The sequence below is a fragment of the Panthera onca genome, chromosome B4 (assembly GCF_046562875.1).
Source record: "Panthera onca isolate mPanOnc1 chromosome B4, mPanOnc1 haplotype 2, whole genome shotgun sequence".
Lineage (NCBI taxonomy): Eukaryota > Metazoa > Chordata > Mammalia > Carnivora > Felidae > Panthera > Panthera onca.
In genome coordinates, this window is record NC_138345.1 from 64,349,692 (window position 1) to 64,369,874 (window position 20,183).

General features: G+C 37.6%; 1 protein-coding gene and 1 long non-coding RNA gene across 7 annotated transcripts in view; one reads left to right on the forward strand and one right to left on the reverse strand.

Annotated features, from left to right (window-relative positions):
* The window catches only part of FGD4 (FYVE, RhoGEF and PH domain containing 4), a 260,303-nt gene that overhangs the window by 19,004 nt on the left and 221,116 nt on the right, over positions 1–20,183 (forward strand). The window contains exon 1 of one of the 6 annotated variants that reach the window (XM_078449953.2): positions 800–819. The exons of the other annotated variants lie outside the window; for them this stretch is intronic. The gene's annotated coding sequence lies outside the window, so the exon portion shown is untranslated. Of the gene's footprint in view, positions 1–799; positions 820–20,183 lie in introns of those variants that run through there. 6 annotated transcript variants of the gene reach the window in all.
* Positions 4,210–20,183, reverse strand: part of LOC132694543 (uncharacterized) — a 63,057-nt gene continuing 47,083 nt past the window's right edge. Inside the window, exon 7 of the long non-coding RNA XR_013556792.2 lies at positions 4,210–4,480. This is a non-coding gene — a long non-coding RNA (uncharacterized LOC132694543). The remainder of the gene's footprint in view (positions 4,481–20,183) is intronic.

Sequence of the window (20,183 nt, forward strand, 5' to 3'; positions counted from 1 at the left end):
CTGATGTGGGTGGGGCTCAAACTCACAAACCGTGAGATTCTGACCTGAAGCCAAAACAAGAGTTTGATGCTCAACTGATTGAGTCACCCAGGCACCCCAGGTTTACTCTTTTTAAAAACCAACTTTATTGCATGTAACTAAAATATCATACACTTTATCCATTTAAAGTAGATAAACTGACTTCTAGGTGGAAAAAACAGTGGAAAAACTTTGGAATGTTTCAATATAATTCCATAGAGCTCTGACTTAGGCAATGATTTATGACAGAGGAATTTTCTCTCTTCAAAAGGGCTTAATTATGGCCAAGTAAGAACTAGGACAAAGATCAAACAAAAAATGGGTAGCATTTCTTCAGAGTTCAGCAGAAAGTTTTGGCTACCTTTAAGAAGACACCCTGTCCCAAATTTGTAATGATTTAAGTGCTTTCTTCCAAATTGCCTAACATTTGAGATGGTGATTGATAATGTATATAGACATGGTTGGCTTATTAGAAAATCTTTCACAGAAGCATAGTAAATTGAGATAGAAAAGCAAGGATCACTGATAAATAAGTTCCTATGCAAATATGTGCTTTCTTTAACACTTCCCGGTTGGAGACTTTGGGGTGTGTTCATGAATTGGCCATGAAAGAGAGTGAGGCAAATGAGGTTGAAGGTGGTTCAGAGGTTCTTAAAGGAACAGGAGAAACTGCACTTGGCATAATGAGATTTATTAGAAAAAGCTGGTGCCCAGTGAAGTCTTCAGTGTGCTCTGTCTAGTCCTTACAAGGAAAAAATCCTTTAAAAGAATACACAGTCTTCTTCATATGGCTCTTTAAAGGTAAGTTTTTTATGTGGTTAAATTTGTAAAAGCTTGTATCGAGGGTTTTTTTTCAATTTCTTTTGCTACTTCTGTGGTATAGCATAGGTATTTAGGAAATGAACTTTGACTTACATAATTCTTACCCTTTGACCATTGCTTAGGAATCATTAGGTTGCAAATTGGGGCTTACCTAGTACAATGGCTTTTTATATGGGTAAGGACTGAAGGAAGCAGCTAATTCATGGTAGGATTATTGAATAAAATGTTTTGTTTCTGTGGGTGCTGAAAATGGCAGAAAACATTTATTGCATTTCATCAGTAGGTCTTTACGCATTAATTATTTTGAGACTAAATTTACATAACTCACGTAAGCTTCACTGAAATTGAGGAATAAGTTAGACTGGGAGTCAGACTATACTGTGAGCTGTGAATAAGATACATATTCTTTCCAAGAGTGTAAAATTTCTTTGCTAAACATGGATTTAAAAAAAAGAAGCTTCTGTAAGGACCTCCTGCCAATGGAACCTCTAATTTTTCTACAGAAGCTCAGAAGCTGGAATATTATGTAAAAAATTTCTCAGTGGTTGCAACTAATTACAAAATGTTACTTTGTTTCGTGGGCCAAACCAACAAGCTCTAGTTGGCCGTGTGCGCTCTCCTGCCCAGGTGGTGTGGGCACGATTCTGTCCTCGCTGGAGACACAGAACAGCAGTACCTGTTACACAGGCTGGAATGTGGTCAAGCCTGGAGCCCATGGACGTGCGGAAGTCCAGCAGTGGGACAAGGAGGCGTAGTGCAGAGACGAAGTGGCGTTGATCTGGGCCCTGGAGCCGGGGAGGATTTAGAGGTGCATCAGCCAGGGGGGGCGCATTGCCCAGAGGACAAAGGCACAGGCTGATTATTGGGAGTAGCAGTTAGTTCAGTGTGCCACCAGCCTTCTGCTGTGGAGATGTCTCCAGGAAGAGAAGGATAAAGTCCTCCCCATAATATGTGTTTGCCCCCACAGCCCCAGCCTCTTAAAATGAATCATACAGTATAGGTTAAAAGAGAATATGAAAATTCAAAAATAAGGAAAATCAACTTTCAGACAGGTCTCGTAGCCCGACCAGATTTTTGATCCTTAAAGGCTCTTCTGTGTGGTGGAGCTGCTGCTGTCTTATGAGTAGTCACCCACTTTTCGTCTGCAGAGTCACTGGCTGAAAGTAAAACCACCACACATTTTACTTTTAAGTAAAAAGGATATTGGCTCAGTACTGGAAGAATTGAAAGCTTTGACCCCTTAAATTTTGTTCTTCCTTCACTAGACTTTCATATTTAAAAAAAATTTTTTTTAATGTTTATTTTTGAGAGAGAGAGAGAGAGAGAGAGAGAGAGAGAGCACAAGTTGGGGAGGGGCAGAGAGAGAGGGAGACACGGAATCCGAATCAGGCTCCAGGCTCTAAGCTGTCAGCACAGAGCCCGACGCAGGGCTTGAACTCACGAACCACGAGATAATGACCTGAGCCGAAGTCAGATGCCCAACTGACTGAGCCACCTAGGCGCCCCTGTATTAATGATTTAAACAAAATTAATGTTTATTTATTTTTGAGAGAGAGAGAGAGAATGTGAGCAGGGGAGGGTCAGAGAGAGAGGGAGACACAGAATCTGAAGGAGGCTCCAGGCTCCGAGCTGTCAGCACAGAGCCCGACTTGGGGACCAAACCCACAAACTGTAAGATCATGACCTGAGCTGAAGTCGGTCGCCCAACTGACTGAGCCACCCAGGCGCCCCTAGACTTTCATATTTTAGAATCACCTTTATATTTCTCATTAAGTAGTTTCCTGAGGTGTGGTTGGATGACTCAACGGTTACTAAAGTTATGCTTTCACTTTCCGGGAGTTAAAGTTTATTGTCTTTACCGTTAAGCATTAGATTTCTGATTTAAGGTGACACACCGTATGAACTATTGTGTTGTATTAAATGAGACTATCTGTTCCATTTGCAGTATGGGAAGTAATCTTATACAACTAGAATTAAATGTACAACTGAAACACTTAGCCATTTGAGTCCTGAGTCATCCATTAACTTGCTCAATGACCTAGAGCAAATCACTTATCCTGAATGACTTGGGACGTTTTTCATCTGTTAAATAGAGATAGATTGTGTAAATACTTGATGGGGCAAGGTTCAGAACATACACACCAAAATGCTGTACCTCCCCCTGTCTGATTTGTTCACCTTGGAATCATAGTATGATGCCACACACATAGCAGGCTTTCGTGAAATCCATGTAAAAGAGAAATCGATGTCCCCCCCCCCCTGCGGTATTAGAAGAGGTGGAAGGTATGTATCTTCAGGGTTTGTTTTTATGAATGTATGTGTGTGGAAAACCAAAAGCCAAACACTTATGAAGAGGGGAAGGACACGGAGAACTGTCTGGCAAAAAATTAAAGGTGAATACCTGCCTGATATGTCCCCAGATCTTTAGGTGCTGCAAATTATAACCTTGGCCCCTTTTGTGCCCTCATGTGCTCATTCACTTTGGTAGATTCATTTATTCAGAACTCGTTTATTGAGCACCTACTAGGTCCCAAGCCCTGGTTTAAGCATGGTGGTGGCTAAGATGATGAGGTCCATACCATCAAGTAGACCATCATCTTAATAGAGAAATGAACAGAAGCAGATCATGGTGCTGCTATATGAGGTTAGAGGTATTAAGGCGAGTGAATACAGAAGGTATAGTGAAAGTCCAAATAAGGGAGCCATTGTCTCTGGACAGATGGAGCAGAGTCATCTGGGCTCATAGAAAAAAGGGGTACTTGAGCTTGGTCTTAAATGTGAATGTCTATTGAATAAGGATAAGGAATAGGAAAGAATGGAAAGCAAGTGAAGCGTAGGGCACTGGGGATCATTTCCTATAGGCTGATTTATAGGAGAGGATGTATGAGAGGGATGCAAGGGAAAACCTGAAACCACATATCCTGAGACAGAGTATTTCTAAAGTACGGTTATAAATTAATGTACAGGAAAACCTTGGTTTGTGAGCATAATTCATTCCAGAAACATGCTTGTAATCCAAAGTGCTTGTATATCAGACTGAATTTCCCCATAAGAAATAAGAAATAAGAATTTCCCCATAAGAATCAGATGATTCATTTCACAACCCAAAAATATTCATGTAAAAATGATTACAATACTGTAATAAAATACAAAACAGTAAAGAAAATATAAATTAACCTGCACTTACCTTTGAAAACCTTTGTGGCTGGTGTGAGGGACACAAGAGAGAGGAGGGTTACTGTGTAGCATGACTTTCACCATCACTAACAGAATCACTGCTATCTCTTGGCTCAATGGGATCTTTTTCTGCATGAGGGCCTTTGTGTATATGCTCACACAGATGTCAACTACAGTACAGCATCAATAAACTCTTGTCATATACTGTATTTAATGCAACTGGCAATAAGGCAGCTGAGGAAAGGGTCTATCTGCAGGCAGCCTGACCTAGAATGAAGCAAAGCATTCGAAGCTTACTCTTGTGTGGAAAAGCAAAGGACTGTCCATCGGTGCTTTGAAGTGACAAAAAATACACTAGTGCCAGTTGTGGGCACCTTCCAACATTCTGAAAAATCACTGACTTCTGCCAAACACTATGGCCTGAGATGGAGCATCCGAACATGGGAGTTGATCGCCTACAATCCTGCAGTGAGGAGGAGAGAGAGAGAGAGAGAGAGGAACTATTGGCTCATTAGTGATCATGTGACATTCAGCATCATGTACTACTTGTATTGCAAGACACTGCTCATTTATCAAGTTAAAACTTACTAGAAATGTTTGCCCGTCGGGGTGCCTGGGTGGCTCAGTCAGTTAAGCATCCGACTTTGGCTTAGGGTATGATTTCTTGGTTTGTGAGTTTGAGTCCCACATCGGGCTCTGTGCTGGCCACTCGAGGCCTGGAGCCTGCTTCTGACCCTGTGTCTGTCTGTCTGTCTCTCTGCCCCTCCCCCACTCACACTCTGTCTCAAAAATGAATAAGCATTAAAAAAATTTTTTTTAAATGTTTGGTCATCTTGCAGAATACTCACAGAACAAGTTGCATTCCAAGGTTTTACTGCATTTTATATTAAAATTTCTTCCAATATATTAAATTTTGTATTTTTATGTAATTTAATTTTCATAATATTCTTGAAAGAGTAGACAGTATTATTTCCATTTGTAGACTGAAGAACTGAGGTAATCCAACTCAGACAATTTGCTTAGGGGAATTACTGATTATAAATCCTATGTCTTTAAAAAATTTAAATAGTATCAAATATACAAAAAAACCTGAAAATGTAATACACAGAACTTTTTTCCCTGGTTGATTTGATAATAAGTTGCCTACCTGATCCCCCATCATCCCTGAATATTTAGTGCCTGTATATATATTAAACTAAAGACATTGACCTACATATTCATAATACAACCATCAAAATCAGGACATTGAATTGATTACAACATCTAATCCTTAGGCCCCACTCAGGTTTTACCAGTTGCCCCAGTAATGTCCTTTATGGCAAAAGGATCCAGTACAGAATTGCCACTTGCTTTTAGCTGCCATATCTATCTCGTCTCCTACAGTCTGGAATACAACCTTAGTCTTTCCTTGGCTTCTGGAATATCCTTGACACTTCCAAAGATTAAAGACCAGCTGTTTCATGGAAAGGCTTTCAATCTGGGTTTGTCTGAGGTTTTGTCATGATTGTGTTGAGTTTAAAAATCTTTGACAGGTATATCACAAAACTGATACCGTTTCTCTTCTAATTGAATCTTACCAATCATAAGATTGACTGATTGCTCTTGGTCTCATTGCTAAGGTGATTTCTGCCCGACTTCTCTACTGCAGATTTGCTTCTTTGTAATTAAGTACAAAGTATTTTGTGGTCAAAGTACTTTGAGACTATGTATATATGTTCTTTCTCATCAAACTTCACGTTTATTTGGTTGCACTCCTGTGTATTCCTCATTTCCTAGTAAGTTTGTATTTGTTACACTCCTTTCAAGTTGGCTTTGGTTCTTTTTTGGCAAGTTCCCATAATTCTCTGAGCACTTCTGACTGGCACAAGGTGTTCCAAGATCGTCGTGTTCTTCTCTTTCTCCTCAGTACTGGAATCCGTACTGGAACCAGTAATGCTCCAAGACACCCTGGTTCTTCTTAGTGGAGAATGGTATAGACAAACCAAGATCATGACTATTGGGATGTCAACTGCTCCCAGGTCTTCTCAGCTAGGGGAAGATATGCATTTATATACATATGTATGTATGTACACACTTTACATATTCTCTATCTAAAAACAATGAGCCATTCACACAGATATAGCCAGGTGTAATCTGATACCACAGGGTTCATTCCAGTTTTCTCCCTTGCCATATTTGCAGCTTCTTTCAGAAAGTGGATATTCTGGCCACTGTTATCTTTGATGCATTTACTTATTTGGTCAGTCCTGTACTTAACCAGTCTCCCATTGCTGCGCTCACCTCTCCTTCTGATACACTGATCATGTTGACCCCAACATGTGGATACCCTTTTGACTCAGTGTGGGGTTGGCTCTGTTTTTAAGCGTGGCAAGTCTGAAAGCACTAGGTTTAGGTCTCTTGTACTTTGGGTAAAGCTTTGTGAAGGGGTAATTGAGATCTTACCTGTACTCTCCTAATCTTAACTTGTATATTTTTTGGTCAGTTTTTTTCATGTAATTAGGTTTCTTTTTGTTTTTGTACTTTGTATAAAATGATATACATCATTATTGGACAGCTTGTGGCATATTACATAAATATTATACCTAAAATATATACAAGTAGTGAAGCCATGTTTGTGTAGCAACATAAAATGCAAAGATGGTAAAACCAATTTTGTCTGTAATCCTCATTATCAGAGATTGCAGTATAAATTAGAATATTGCACAAATGTGTGATTCTCTAATTTTAAAATTATAGCAAAGACTTTACTATTGGTGTACTAGTTTCTTTTGATTTATAATTGTGTTATTCCTTAAAATTCTTTTTTCTTTCAAACATGCATGAGGAAGAAATTACTAATTAAGGTCATGCGTATGTTTTAAAGATAACAGTAACAGGGCGTCTTACTTTCCTGAACTGCATTACTTTGGAAATCCTTCACAAGCAAGTCAATTTGTTGGAAAGTAGAGCTTCCTGGACATTCCTTTCTTGTGTGCACTTATGTGTTTTATAGGAAGCTTATGTAAATGTGGACACCCTGAACAGTTGTTGACTGATCCCCACACGGATTGATTAGAAGCACACTGACGTTGAAGTTCTTTTACATTTTTGTTCCTTTACATTTTTCATTCATAAGTCTGTCCTGAAATAGCACCTCTGGGAAGCCCTCCTTTTTCACTATTTTTCAGTGACTTGAGGAACAATTTTATAGGAAAAGGTTTTACATCTCTGCCTGTTATGCCTGATAATTCTGGTGGAGTTGGGAGTGTCAGTATGTACCAGACAATATTCAGATCTCATCTGTCTTTCTTCGTGAATCTAGAGATCACTGTTGCATCCATGAGTGGGCAGATCACTGTTAATTCAAAACAAGTTAACAAATTCATTTGTCTAAGAATGCCATGTTGCAGAAATTATCAGTACAAATGAAGGTATATCAGTTTGTGAGGTACAGTTACACTGGAAAGTAATACAGTTGGCTGGATTGGTTGGATTTTCTACTTTTTAGAAGCTAGGATCCTGAAGCAAAAAAGGTAGAGAACTTTGAGGACCAAATGGTAGGTGAATCATTTGAGTATTCTCCTTACTTTGAATTCTAGCCCATCATTGCCCTCTGGAACTATATGACCCTTAATAGCTGAAAGTGTCTTAACACCTTGTGGTAAAGAATGCACTAAAATAATTTAACTTTTTATCATGGAAAATACCTACTTTGCAGAGGTTTGAAAAGGGTATAACCTCCAGCTTTATCACCCAACTTTGACAATTAACATATGGCCAAATGATTTTAAGTTATAAAGTTTTCTTTTTAAGTTTGTTTACTTATTTTGAAAGAGAGAGAGAATGCACACATGTGTGTTGAGGAGGAGCAGAGAGGGGAGAGAGAGAATCCCAAGCAGGCTTCATGCTGTCAGTGCAGACGGATGTGGGCCTCGATCTCACAGTGACATCATGATCTGAGCCTATATCAAGAGTCTGACGCTTGATATAGGCAACTGAGTCACCCAAGTGCCCCAAGTTATAAAGTTTTTAAAAAACTCTTTGAATTTTAATGAAATGGGACTCACAACTTTTAGTCTGCTATATTCTCAGAACTAAAATAATTTATATTTAGAGTGATCATGCATATGTAAACTTTGTCTAATAGGGAAAATGAGACATTTCCCTTGAATTCCAGTTTATCATTGCCTTAGGTGCAGTTGATTCCACTTCTCCCTTTGTTTTGTAAAATCATTAAGATTACTTTCTGGAAAAAAAGTTTTCCCCTAGGCCTAAACAGTAAGTAAAAGAAACAAAAAAACCTGAATACACTGATGATTGTTAGTTACCTGAATTAATCAGAAAGGTTCAAGGTGATATTTTGCATAGCAAGATTCCTTCCCTTCCTGACTTTTTGATATCCTTCTTTCCTGTCTGCACAGCATATCCTCAGAACTTTTTTTCCATTTTTAAAAACTGTGGTAAAATACACGTAACATAAATTTTGTTTACTTCACCATTTTTAAGTGCACAGTTCAGTGGTATTAAATACGATCGTGTGCAACCATCACCACCATCCATCTCCATAACTCTTCATCTTTTATAAAATTGAAACTCTACACCCATTAAACATAACTTCCTATTCTCTCCCTGTGCTATGCAACCTCTGGAAACCACCACTATACTGTGTCTCTATAGTTTTGACTACTTTAAATGCTTCATATAAATGGAATCAAATGTGACTTATTTCACTCAGTATAATGTTCTCAAGTTTCATCCATGTTGTGTCATATGGTAGAATTTTTTTAAAAAATTTTTTAATGTTTATTTTTGAGAGAGAGAGAGAGCAAACGAGGGAAGGGCAGAGAGAGAGAGAGAGAGAGAGAGAGACAGAATCTGAAGCAGGCTCCAGGCTCTGAGCTGTCAACACAGAGCCTGATGTGGGGCTCGAACTCACAAACCACAAGATCATCATGACTGGAGCTGAGGTGGAACACTTAACTGACTGAGCCACCCAGGTGCCCCTAGAATTTCTTTTTTAATGCTGAATAATCCATGTGTGTATTTACCACATTTTGCTTATTGGTTCATCTGTCAGTGGATACTAGGCTTGCTTTCATGTTAAAGCTACTAGGAATAATGCTGCCATGAGCCTAAATGTATAAATCTCTCTTTAAGACCCTGCTTTCAATTCTTCGGTTGTATATCCAGAAGTGGAATTGCTGGATTATATGGTAGTTCTATCTTTCACTTTTTTTTTTTTTTAAAGGAATTGCTACAGTATTTTCTACATTACACACTTGCACTAAAAATATACAAGGATCCAAATTTCTCCAGACCCTCACTAACACTTGTTTTCTGTTTTTGTTTGTGTTTGTTGGTTGGTTTTTGGATAGTAACAATCCACATGGATGTGAGGTGGTATCTTGTAGTTTTGATTTGCATTTCCTTAATGATTAGTGATGTTGAGGATCTTTTCATGTGCTTATTGGCCATTTGTATATCTTCTTTGGAGAAAGTTGCCCATTATTTTTTTTTTAATTTTTTTAAACATTTATTTATTATTGAAAGAGAGAGAGAGTCAGAGCGTGAGCAGGGAAGGGTCAGAGAGAGAGGGAGACACAGAATCTGAAGCAGGCTCCAGGCTCTGAGCTGTCAGAATAGAGCCTGATGCGGGGCTCAAACTCACGAGCCGTGAGATCATGACCTGAGCTGAAGTCGGACACTTAACTGACTGAGCCACCCAGGTGCCCCAAATGTTGCCCATTATTGAATTAGGTTGTTTTTTGTTGTTATTGAGTTTTGGGAATTCTGTATATATGCTGGATATTAATCCCTTATCAGATTTGTAAATATTTTCTCCCATTTTGTAGGTTGCCTTTCTGTACTCTTTTGAATAGGTCTTTTATGCACAAAAATTTATTTTCATGAAGTTTCATTTGTCTATTTTTCTTTTGTTACCTGTGCCTTTGCTTTGCTGTCAAGAAATCATCGCCAAATTCAATGTTATAAATCTTTTGTCCTATGTTTTCTTATAAAAATTTTCTTGTTTTAGGTCTTAAATTTAGGTTCTTGATCCATTTGAATTCTTGCATCTGGTGTTAGGTAAAGGTCCAACTTAATTATTTTGCATGTAGATAACTAGGTTTCCCAGCACCATTTGTTGGAAAGACCATCCTTTCCCCATTGAATGGTCTTGGCATCCTTGTCAAACATTCGACCATGTATGTGAGGGTTTATTTTTTAGCTCTCTGTTCTATTACATTGGTCTATATATCTTTATGACAATACCACACTGTTTTGATTATTGTAGCTTTGTAGTAAATTTCAAAATCAGGAAGTGTGAGTTGTCTAGTTTTGTTCTACTTCAAAGTTGTGTAAGCTATTTGGAATCCTTTGAGATTCCATATGAATTTTAGGATGGGGTTTTCTATTTCTACAAAAAAAAAAAAGTCATTGGGATTTTGACGGGCATTGCATTGAATCTGTGGATCAATTTGGGTGGTATTGACATTTTAGCAATATTAAGTTTTCATATCCAAGAGAATAGGATGTGTTTCAATTTATGTCTTTTAAAATCTTTTCAGCAATGTTTTATAGTTTTCATTGTACAAGTATGCCTCCTTGCTGCTAGTGTAAATGTATTTTCATAATTTTTTTTCAACTCATTGTTTATAGAAATGCAACTGAGTTTTGTGTGTTGACTGTGCTGAATTTAATTTTCATTTATAACAGGTGTGTGTGAGTGTGTGTGTGTGTGTGTGTGTGTGTGTGTGTGTGTGAGTGATCTGTAGGGTTTTATAAATGGCCAGTAGGATTATTATCTGCAAACAGATAATTTTACTTCTTCCCTCATTTTGGATGCTTTTTATTCCTTTTTCCTGCCTAATTGCTCTGGCTAGAAATTCCAGTACTATGTTGATTAGAAGTGGTGAAAGCAGGCATTCCTTGCCTTTTTTTCTTATCTTAGAGGAATAGCTTTTAGTCTTAAATGAGTGTGGTGTTTGCTATGGGTTTTTCATATAAGGCTTTTATTATGTTGAGATTGTTTCTATTTTTAGTTTTTTGAGTATTGTCATGGAAGGGTATTGAATTTTGTCAAATGCTTTTTATGCATCAATTGAGATGATCATGTGTTTTCCCCCCTTCATTCTGTTGATGTGGTATTACATTAATTTTTCATATGTTGGACCATCCTTGAATTCTAGAAATAAATCTAACATAGTCATGATAAATAATTGTTGCATTATGTTGCTGAATTGTTCGCTACTATTTTGTTGAGAATTTTTGCATCAGTGCTCATTGGAGTATTGGCTGGTTAGTTTTCTTGTAATGTCTCTTTGGTTTTGGTATCAGAGTAATGCTGGCCTCCTAGAATGAGTTAGGAATTATTCCCTCTTTGATTTTTTTTTTGAAAGTTTGAGAAGGATTGGTATTCTTCTTTAAATGTTTGATAGAATTCTCTAGTGAAGCCATCAGGTCCAAGGCTTTTGTTTGTTGGGAGGTTTTTGACTAATGATTCAATCCCTTTACTGATTATAGGATTGGTCAGATTTTTTCTTTGTGATTTAGTTTTGGTAGGTTTTGTGTTGTTAGGCATTTGTCCATTTCATCTCGATTATTCAGTTTGTTGGTATAGCATTGTTCATAATACTCATCCTTTTTATTTCTGTAGAATTGGTAGTAATGTCCCTACTTTCATTTCTGATTTTAGTACTTGGAGTGTTCTGTTTTCTTCTTCGTTCATTTAGCTAAAGGTTTGTCAGCTTTGTTCATCTTTTTGAAGAACCAACTTTTGGTTTCATTGATTGTCTTTATTTTCTAGTCTCTAATTTAGCTCTGCTCTGTATTATAGTTCCAGCTTTCAGTTCATTTTGTTCTTCTAGCTCATTATGTTGTTATAGGTTGTTGATTTGAGATTCTTATTTTTTAATGTAAGCAGTTACAGCTGTAAATTCCTATCTTAGCATTGTTTTTACTGCATCCCATAAATTTTAATATTTTGCTTTCATTTTCATTATTTAAATATTTTCTGATTTCCTTTGTGATTTCTTCTTTGATCTGTTGGTTCTTTGAAAGTATGTTCAATTTCCACAATTCCATGAATTTTCCAGTTTTCCTTGTTTTATTTTTAACTTCATTCTGTTGTGGTCAGAGAATATACTTTGATATTTTAAAAAAATCTTTTGAGATAGGGCACCTGGGTGGTTCAGTCAGTTAAGCATCTGACTTTGGCTCAGGTCATGATCTTGCAGTTTGTGAGTTTGATCCCCACATCGGGCTCTCTGTTGTCAGCACAGAGCCTGCTTCAGATCCTCTGTCTCCCTCTGTCTGCTGCCTCCCCTATGCTCTCTCTCAAAAATATGTAAACATTAAAAAAATCTTTTGAGGCTTAATTCATTTCTTAACATATGGTCTGTCCTAGAAAATGCCCCATGTGCAGTTGAAGAATATGTATTCTGTTGCTGGATAAAGTGTTCTGTATATGTCTATTAAGACTAGTTGGTTTATTGTGTTAAATCTTTGATTTCCTTACATCTGACTGGTGGTTCTATCCATTATTGCGAGTAGAATATTCAAGTCTCTAACTTTTAGAACTTTTTATTTCTCCTTTAAGTCTATCAGTGTTTGTTCCATCTATTTTGATGGTCTGTCCTTAGATACATAAATGTTTATAATTGTTATCTTCTTGCTGTATTGAACCTCTTATTATATAATGTCCTTTTTTTAATTTCTTGTAACCTTTTTTGATTTAAAGTCCATGTTGTTTGATATTAGTATAGTCACCCTTCACTTTTGGTTACTGTTTGCATGGAATATCTTTTTTTCCCCATCTTTTCACTTACAAACTTTTTGTGTCTTTGGATCTTAAGTAAGTCTCTCAGACAACATATAGTTGGATTGTGTTTTTTATCCTTTGCGCCAATGTGACTTTGTTTTTAATGTTTATTTTTGAGAGAGAGAGAGAGAGAGAGAGAGAGAGAGAGAGAGAGAAAGCGTATGAGAGGGGGAGGGGCAGAGAGAGAGGGAGGCACAGACTCGGAAGCAGGCTCCAGGCTCTGAGCTGTCAGTGTAGAGATTGACATGGGGTTTGAACCCATGAACCGTGAGATCATGACCTGAGCCGAAGTCAGGCACTTAAGCGACTGAGCCATCCAGACATCCCATGCCAATCTGACTTTTGATTGGAGAGTTTAATTTAAAATAATTATTGATAAGGAGAAACTTATCATTGTGCTGTTTCTATATGCCTATGTGCCTTATAGCTTTTTTTGTCACTGATTTCCTGCATTACTGTCATCTTTCATCTTTTGTTGACTTATTTTTTCTTTTTTTAAATTTATTAAAAAAATTTTTTTAATGTTTTTATTTATTTTTGGGACAGAGAGAGACAGAGCATGAGCAGGGGAGGGGCAGAAAGAGCGGGAGACACAGAATCCGAAGCAGGCTCCAGGCTCTGAGCTGTCAGCACCGAGCCCGATATGGGGCTCGAACTCACGGACTGTGAGATCATGACCTGAGCCGAAGTTGGATGCTTAACCGACTGAGCCACCCAGTCGCCCCATTTGTTTTTTCTTTGTAGTGAAATGTTTACCTGCATTTCCCATTTCCTTTTATGTATATTCTGTATTTTCCCTGTGGTTACGTGGAAATTACATTCAATCCTAAAGTTATAACATGAATTTGAATTAGGCCAGCTTAACTTCAATAACATACAAAAAAAAAAAAAAAATCTCTCTTACAGCTCTATCTTCACTCCTTTGGGTTGTTAATGTCAAAAAATTACATCTCTGGGCATTATGTGCCCTAAAACAAACTAGGTTTTAATGCATTCGTCTCTTATGTAGAAAACAAGATTTTGAGTTATGAACCAAAGTTAAAGTAATACTAGCTTTTATATTGATAATTGTTTTTTTCCTTGATGGAACAGTATCTTAAATCATGTAGAAAACAGAAAGTTCAGTTATAAATCATTGTTAAGATAATACTGGCTTTTATTATTGCCATGCATTTACCTTTATTGAGGTCTTTATTTCTCTATATGGCTGTGAGTTACTGTCTAGTGTTCTTTTTATTTTACCATGTAGGACTCCCTTGAGAATTTCTTGCAGGGCATATCTAGGTGTCACAGACTCCCCAGCTTTTGTTTGTGTGGGAATGTCTTAATTTCTCCCTCACTTTTGAAGGACAGTTTTGCTGGATATAGGATTCTTGTTTGAGAGGTTTTTTTCTTTTAGCACTTTGGATATATTGGCCCACAGTCTTCTGGGCTCTAAAGTTTCTGATGAGAAATCTGCTTATACCCTTAATGAGGATCCTTTTTTGTGATGATTTACTTCTCTCTTGCTGCTGTCAAGATTTTCTTTAGTTTTGACTTTTGAAAGTTTGAATCAGAGTTCTGCCACAATAGTAGCTGCCCACCTCCTTGTCTGCACTTCTATGATCAGAAGCAGCAATCAGCAATGAGAGCATAGATCCTGAAATTTGGAGGATGGGGTCCTTTTGGCCCACCCTGATTCCTATAAGCTGTATGGAAACTACTGCCTGTCCTGTGACTGGGGTTGGGGAATAGGTTGCTGCTGTTGCACTAAGAGCTGAAGTTGACCTATATTGACTGCAGTTTACCACCCAACTCTTCCCCTGGAAGTTACAAGCCTTCAACCAACTCCAGAGTTCCAAAATAATTAGCATCAGAGAAATTCTGCAGAATTGTTGTCAGGTGGGGAGACAAGATTCCTGCTTCCTATGATGCCATCATCCCAGATCTTCTCCACAGTGAACTTTGTTTGTTTGTTTTTGTTTTTGAAAGACAGAGCATGAGCAGGAGAGGAGCAGAGGGAGAGAGGGAGAATCTCAAGAAGGCTCTGCACTGTCAGCACAGAGCCCCAACGTGGGGCTTGAACCCACGAGACTGTGAGGTCATGACCTGAGCCAAAATGAAGACATGGATGCTTAACTGACTGAGTCACCCAGGCACCCTGTCAACAGAAAGTTTTTGAAGAGCACGAGATCTTCCCACTAGAGCACAGATTGGATATAGCCATACCAGTACTCAATTCTATTTGACTTGGTTTAAAATTTGCTTCTCCTCTTCCCCCTTGGATCCACTCATTCTAGAATCTGATCTTGTAGCTTATATTGCCCTTTTATCATTCAGCTGTTAGCAGAAGACTTCATAAGATGAATATATCAAAATGGTGTTTTAGCTTAATTTTGAAGGATTGGTAAAATTTAGATTGGGAAAGGTGGGATAGGAATTGGGAAGGATATATTCTAGATCTCCGGAAAGTACAGAACTATATCCAATTAGAATAAAAGTAAATGCCTTTTTATGTGTTAACATGTTTTAAAGTATTGTCTACAATTCAACAATAACCTTAAGAGGTAGATATTGTTATCTCCTTTTTTGGTATAATACTAGTCTTTCTGGTACTTTCTTGGTTTCTCTCCTGGCATCTCTTCCTGTTTAGCATTGGTCCTGGATAAGTGTTCTCATTTGGTTGATGAAATCTGTGCTCATCCTATACAGAGAAGCAAAGTGGCATTCAGACTGATTAATCAGCTTGCCCAACTTACTGGGAAAGAGCCTGATTTTGGCTCATTATTTCAAATTCTAGTAAACAGTATTTTCAAAAACTGTACATTTTCCCATGATGTAGGACGCTTTATTTTGTTTTATTTTTTATCTATTTGTTTGTTTATATGCTTATCATCGCCCTTGTTCTCTGAAGAGTAAGATCCAGGAAGCCGGGATTGCATCTGTTGTATTTACTACTGCACATCCGATACCTAGTATAACATCGCTATATAATGTTGAATAAATATTTGTTGAATGAATGAACTCAATTACTTTTTTAGTAGGAGTTTTGGACTTGCATTCTAAAAATATTTATATGGCATTAATAAATTTCGTTTCCATCAAGAACAATTCCCAGTTTTTCTTCATAGTAGACTATTGCCACCAGGGACAGAGTAGACTTGATTACTTTGAGTGTTTGTCTCTAATAAAAAGAACCTACTAAAGGTAAAATATGAAAGGACTATAAAAACTGTTTATTTTCCAACCTGTCAGCCAGTTGTTGAATTGATATTTATAAGCAATGGGTAGCATTGAGGAGAAAGGCATGTTGGTAATGGGAAGTGAAAGAGTAGTTCTCCCATATTCCAGGAGCAGAACTATGTAGCATCTATGTTCTCTTCTCCTTTTAACATAATCATAGTGTAAATGAGTAATGTGGGAATGACTTGAGGGAATGAGTGTATGTACCCTGTGCAGGTGTCTTTCCATTTTACCTCATTAAAGCATTAGTGTCACATAGTTTGCAATGCAAAAACTTAGGTTGCCCAAAAAACAGAGAGTGGAAATGAGCAGCTGCCTTTGTTCCTTGAGAGAAGTACTTTTTCTTTTAATTGTCAAGTTACTCTGTACACAAAGACTTTTTCCCATAGTAAAGGATTTCATGGCAACTTTTTGTTATTGGTTTAAAAAATATTTTTTAATGTGCTTGGTTTAATAGAGGCAACCCGAATTAATCCTGTGTGCCTGTCTTCACTATGAAGTTCATCATTTAATTTAATCCAGTGTATAACAATAAAATGCTGAGTCAGCATGCTCTCTAGGGTTTTTCTAGTTAGTTTCTTGAATTAAATCATCAGGGATTGTTAAACTACTCAATTGTCTCATAATAAAACATATTCTGAGCCTAAGACATAGAAACAAAAAAAAAAAAACCGACCTTTATATTTATCTAAGTGAATGTATCTGAGCAACAACATTTACCATTTCTGAAAAATGTTATTAGAAAATTGCTAAAACTACTACACTAATCAAGAGTATAGAGTGCTGTTAGGGCAAGCAGAGTGAGCCCTAAATGTCATGTTGGACATAGAAGTTTCTTGTCAAAGGCAGCTTTGTGGATGAAATTAGGAAGTCATAAAATCATAATTCCGCATTTTGTTTATATTCTCCTTTGGATTGATGTTTCGAATCTTAGTGTTGCCCCTCACCCCACAATGTATTCACTTCTCTGTGCTTGTCTTCCTTCAGGACTTTATCTGTGTAATTCCTGGGTAGCTCATGGGTAGTGCATAGTGATTTGTAAAGACTGAATCTATTCTCTTCTGATGCTTTTATGGCAGTAAAATTTTAACATACATTATGAGAGGTTTCTGTGTTAATTTGGATCGCATTGATTCTGGCCTTTGGGTAGTTTCCTTTTATGCAAACAATGATCAGTATTCTATAGAAGGTCGCTCTGCAGATCTCTAGGGATTTCAGGTGACTATATAGTCATCTTTCATTCGCATCCCCTACTACCTATGAACTATTATTTGTTTAGGGTCTGCCTTCTCTACAGAATTAAAAGCTGCAGGAGGATAGAAACCACATTTTCTTCACTTGGATATCCTGATAGTCTGGAACATACTAGACACTTAATAAATATTTGCTTAAAAAATAAATCAGTAAATGTCAAAAATGACTGGCATGATTTTATAAATTCCATGTACTCTTGAGTATTCTTTATTATAGAATTCATGTGGTGTAGGATCCATGTGGTATAGATATATTTGGGGGTATCTGCCAGTCAATCTCTGAATTGCTGCTTCTCTCCCACTTTCCAAATGGATAGGCTTGAACTTAAGCTTCTGCCTAAGATGGGATAACTGAATTTACCCTCCCATCCAAAACAAAAAAAGCAACCAACCAACAAACAAAACAGACAAAAGACATGGCATAAAGTAATAAAGAACAATGATCCTGAGAATTGTTATCCCCGGGAGATGGGAAATAGATGAGGCAAGCTCTAAAAGTTTTATTGCCTTGAGAATGCTTCTAGTTCACAGCTCAGGAAGGGAAATCTTAGAAGGAGTGCAGAGGACTGAGTTGAGAAATCAGGGAGACCATTGTGGTTAGAATTTGTAGAATACTGATCATTGTTTGCATAAAAGGAGACTACCCAAAGGCCAGAATAAACCACCCAATGTAGCTTATAAGAAACAATGCTCAGTGCTCAAAGGGAATAGTACTTTTTCTGAGTCATGATGGGATCTTGGAGAGAATACTCAGAATGATTATGCCTTAATAGTGGAGAATTAAGTAGCCCTGGACTGAGCAATGCCTTGGATCTACCTAACAAATCATAAAAGCAAGACCTGAGAGGCACAGTTTTCAAGTGACTTCTAACTGCATCCTGGAACAAAACTTAAGAATATTTATAGGAATATAAAAATATCCAGTACCCAGCAGAATAACATTAACAATGTCTGGCATTCAATCAAAGATTACTAGGCATGCAAAGAAACAGGAACACAGTCCTTAATGAGGAGGATAATCACTTGAAACCAATCCAGAGGTAACAGATGTTACAATGATCAGAAGGCATTAAAATGGGTTATTGTAACTATATTCCATATGTTTAAAAAAATACAGATGTGAAGGATGAAAAAAAGACCAAAATAGAACTTCTGAAGACGGAAACTATGAGATGAAAAACACACTGGCTGGGAATAATGGCAGGTTAGACATTGCAGAAAAAAGACTAAGGAACTTTAAGCTTAATAGAAATTATCTGAAATAAAACATGGGGGTGGGGGACAAGAGTGAGAAAAAGTGAAAGGAGAGTAAGTGAACGAACCATGGACAACTTTACACAGCCTGATACAATGTACTTGTAGTCCCTGAAGGGTAGAAGAAAGGGGTGGGAGACAGAAAAGAGTTTTTGAAGAAATAGCCAAAAAAATTCGAAAGTGATGGAAACAATAAATCTGTAAATCTAAAAATTTTAGTAAGCTCCAAGCACAAACACTAAGAAAGTTACACAGAAGCGTATTGTAATTACATTGCTCAAAATCCATGATAAAAGAACATCTTAAAAGCAACCAGAGGTGGAGCTCCTGGGTGGCTTGGTTGAGCATCCAAATTTGGCTCAGCTCACAATCTTGCAGTTTGTGAGTTTGAGCCCCACATTGGGCTCTGTGCTGACAGCCTGGAGCCTGCTTTGGATTCTGTGTCTCCCTCTCTCTCTGCCCTCCCCCATTTGTTCTCTGTCTCTCTGTCTCTTTCTCTCTCTCTCTCTCTCTCTCAAAAATAAATGAACATTAAATTAAAAAAAATTTTTTTTAATGTTTATTTTTGAGACAGAGAGAGACAGAGCATGAACGGGGGGAGGGTCAGAGAGAGAGGGAGACACAGAATCTGAAACAGGCTCCAGGCTCTGAGCTGTCAGCACAGAGCCCGATGCAGGACTCCAACTTAGGGACCGTGAGATCATGACCTGAGCTGAATTCGGACACTTAACCGACTGAGCCACCCAGGCGCCCCAAACATTAAATTTTTTAAAAAAATATATTAAAAGAAATAAATAAAAGCAACCAGAGGTAAAAGATACCATACATATAGAGGTCTTTGACAGCAGATTTCATCTGAAGCCATGCAAGTGAGAAAACAAAGGAACAACATTTTTAAAGAACTCAAAAAAAAGAAAGAAAGAAAGAACAAAAAGAAAATGATAAACCTAGAATTCTATATCATCAAAAATATCTTTCAAAAATAAAGGTGAAATAAAAACATTTTAGACATTTTCAGTTTCAGACACTCAAAAGCAAAAAGAATTTATCACCGGTGGATGGGCTTCCAGGTATCCATTTGATTGGGCACAGATGATTTGATCACAAATAGGCAGACCTTGGGGTGCCTGGGGGGCTCAGTCGGTTAAGCGTCCAACTTCTGCTCAGGTCATGATCTCACAGTCTGTGGGTTCGAGCCCCGCATCGGGCTCTGTGCTGACAGCTCAGAGCCTGGAGCCTGCTTCAGATTCTATGTCTCCCTCTCTCTCCCCCTCCCCTGCTCATGCTCTGTCTCTCTCTGTCCCAAAAATAAATAAAAACATTAAAAAAGAATTACAAATAGGCAGACCTTACCTGGGCCCATCAGAATATTCTTCTAGGACTAATATTACCCTGTATGTTAAGTAACTGGAAATTTAAATAAAAACTTAAAAAAATATTTTTCTAGGAATGTGGAACTTGAACTAAGAGAATCATGTTAATATGTGAAAATGAGGCTGACGTGCAGTAGCCCAGGGGAGGTTGTGAGCACAGAAGGAATAGTTAATGAAATAACTATTAATGAATAACAGAGGTGACAAGCAGACATTCCCATGATTCTTGGTGGTCTTCCAATTCTCAGTTCTAGTCTTTCTTGCGAG